This window comes from Trachymyrmex septentrionalis, unplaced genomic scaffold, assembly GCF_001594115.1.
Source record: "Trachymyrmex septentrionalis isolate Tsep2-gDNA-1 unplaced genomic scaffold, Tsep1.0 scaffold2, whole genome shotgun sequence".
In the NCBI taxonomy this organism is placed as follows: domain Eukaryota; kingdom Metazoa; phylum Arthropoda; class Insecta; order Hymenoptera; family Formicidae; genus Trachymyrmex; species Trachymyrmex septentrionalis.
The window spans coordinates 323,267-326,612 of NW_017305179.1; the positions used below are offsets into that span (position 1 = coordinate 323,267).

General features: G+C 36.0%; 1 protein-coding gene across 1 annotated transcript in view; it reads right to left on the minus strand.

Annotated features, from left to right (window-relative positions):
- Positions 1-2,656: 2,656 nt before the first annotated feature.
- Positions 2,657-3,346, minus strand: part of LOC108747488 (vesicular acetylcholine transporter) — a 4,913-nt gene continuing 4,223 nt past the window's right edge. Inside the window, exon 3 of the mRNA XM_018484998.1 lies at positions 2,657-3,326. The gene's annotated coding sequence lies outside the window, so the exon portion shown is untranslated. The remainder of the gene's footprint in view (positions 3,327-3,346) is intronic.

Sequence of the window (3,346 nt, forward strand, 5' to 3'; positions counted from 1 at the left end):
GATAGCCTTTCGACGAAGGCGTACGCTTCTTTTCTTTATTCAAAAAGAAATTTATTTCATTCCAGGTTTCTATTTCGCTTCTAAGGTCCTCAGGTCCTATTCCTACGAGTGTCAGGACAATAACACCTTTGCCCAGCACTGGCCTTCAGTCCCGACGCAGAAGAAAGAGGATTTTATACTCACGTACACACACCGTCGCGTTCACAACACTCACGAACGATATGATACAAGTAGGCAAGATATACCGAGTGCCCCCAAACTATTGCCACTATCGAAGATCACGAAGACTTATAGGTCAAACGAACAATATTTACTTCAATATCTGTGACTACGATCAGGATATAAGCGCGGTTAAAAGTGGAGCGGATTATTTCGCGTAGTGAGTTGCGCATATAAAAAAAAAAATTAACAAATCCAATTTAAAACAAACGTTTTAGCTGAATTTTACGAGCTTTTATTACGAAAATAATGATCAGAAAACGTGTAACTAGAAAGAAATGATAATAATTTCGGGACACTCGATACGCGACGTATCCGCGCGAAGGAAAAAAAAAGCTCTTTTCCTTTCCCTTTCGCGCGTAATATATATTTACAAGAGCAGAAGAAGCTACGAATATAACTTTGTATCCGATATATATATATATATGTATATATATGTATATATGTGTAATGTGTATGTATAACCATAATGCACTGACGCAACGTCTTGCTGATATAATTATCACACATGCCAGTATAATGATCTTCAAAATTCTAGCTTGACTTCGCTGGGGAAAAGATTAATGTATAACTAGAAATGTAAATTTAAAATAATGAATAAAAGAACAAATTTTTGTCACAGTAAAGTGGAAAGTAATTAAAAATATGTTATAAAATTTTATTAATATATATATATATGTATTTCATTTTAATCTAATAGATTTGAAAGTAACACTTTAATATAAGAGAATATAGTTAGAGATACATAATACATTATATTTCATTATTCCGAGATCTTATTGCATTGATCTTCGCTGAATTTATTCAATGGAGTCGTGACGATCATTATCAACAGGCCAGACGTTGCCGTTACAATAAAATACCTAATTTTAGAGGCCAGCTCATAGAAACAAAAAGCCATTGCAGAGATTAAACGCGCTCTTCTCTCCTTCCTTGGCTATAAAACAAAAACGCGTATATGTTTAAGTACATATGTATAGCGGTCTAATAGAGAGTGTTGTCTACGTTACGTTAGGTCGGGTTACTTGCTTGGATCTTTTGCGGGGAGAGCTTTACAATTATTCGCTCGTACTACGAGTCTCGCGATACCACGGGGATAAAAACTGCGAAGTTCAGGCACTGAATTAACTCAAAGCACTCGCGAATCGATCCTCGAGGATCCGCGCGACGTGGGCGAGTGGTCCTGAAGTCCGATCGACGCGAGCGAAGCGGATTCCTTGACGATCGAGGAACCTCTTCTTTTCGCGCCCAACACGCCGGCGACTAATCATCGTGCCGGTATAGTGTGTACAGTGCTAGTTAATTAACAACTTATTTATTTGCTTCTCGCGACGCTTCTTAGTATTGACGAGTAGGTACGAATGTGTGCTGTGCTCTTAGTCGTAAGGCTTCGCAGATATCGTGACAAGAAGAATTATAGCAAATTTTAACCGTTTTTATCACAATTACAAAGTTATTATCATTTTTATTTAATTTAATCTTCTTCTAAATAATCTAGAAAAGCTTTTTTGTATTGCTTTATTTACGAAAAGATAAGGAATAATATAAATAATGGAATTGGACATTGTTTTGGATAATGGAACGTTCGAACATGAAACGAAGTAAATAACATATCTCTAAAATAAAATGGACAGAAGATTAAAATATAACAAATGAAATAGAGTAAATATCTGAAATGAAAAAATAAAAGAGTATTTTGCAACGAGAATAGCTCGTGATAGTTATTGCGAAACCTTGCGTCCAAATCACTCCGACACATAATAAAATTTTTTGATATATTTATATACATATAGAAATTATTATGCATGCCTAGATATGTCTAGATATCACACGCGATTTTGCTGCGTGAACGATACCTCCCCCCCCCCCCTGACAAGGTTCGAACGAAATGTATCCCTACAATTAGAAAAGTAATCTCATAAAAATACAGATATGTTTACTTTGACGCACTCGCGCTTTGGTACTTGGTATTGCTCCATTATTACGGCAAAGTACTCAAATTAATGCGAAAGAAATCGCATGAAATTGAGGGAGAAAAAAAGAGATAATTAGAGAAAAACACCCTCTTAAAATATTAAATATTAGAATAATCAAAATTACGAATAATGTAACAATCTCTATTATTCAAAATAGAAATCGACTTCTTCAGGATTCTAACAACGATATCTGTTTCATTGATATGATTAGTATTGCAAAAGACATCGCTTCAGATTCTGTTAAAATATAGCCTGTTCTTAAAAACGACGAATAAGTATAAAGAGACAATATAAAACAAATTTTCAGATTCTGAAAATTACCTAAAATAAAATATCTTTAATAAAACTTTAATTATTACTTGCCATTTCTATCAACGTTTATAATGCTCACTCCATTGACAAAATTAATATTAATAATAAAATACTTAACAGCTAACGCGATTTTAGAATATATATGCGTGCGTAAAAGTTTCAAGTTTGAATCACCAAAAACAATTCTCATAATCAAAATTTTATTATTAACGCATCGTTTATGACATTCCTTAGCGTAAAAATTTGTTTAAAAATCGAAACAGGGACGAGAGTACTTTGCCAATACAGAGCGATTCGTGGGGCAAATCGACCGCCCTCGTCACAACCCTCTATACAATCGCCTACTTAACTTAAAGCCTTACTTTCTAGATTTCTGATGCCTTAATTAGTGATATGATATTTCCGTTCAGCAATGTAGAACGATTCTCAACGAAAAAGCGTTAAAAACTCAAAACTTGCCCAGCGGCAATCCGCGAGCGAAGGTCCTTGCTGACGGGAAGCCTTCGTCGCGGTCGTGTATCCTCCCTCTTTCCTTCCTTCTTTAACACTTTGCGCAATCCGACTTCTCGCATCCCGAATAAAGAACGTTGTCTTTTCTCTTTCCTCCATAACACCGACACATTCTCCCTCCCCCGCCCCCCTCCCCATCTTCTCACTCTAATTTTATTTCGATGTTGCGACTAGTTGTTCTCCTTGAGGTCCTCATTCTCGACAAAGACGGCCACTGTCCTTTCCGCGTGCTTATCTAATCATTTTTCCTTCCACTTCTGCATCTTACAATTTCAATACGTCGCGTATACAGCAACGTTTCCTATCTCCCTCTTTCCCCGCGATTCGTA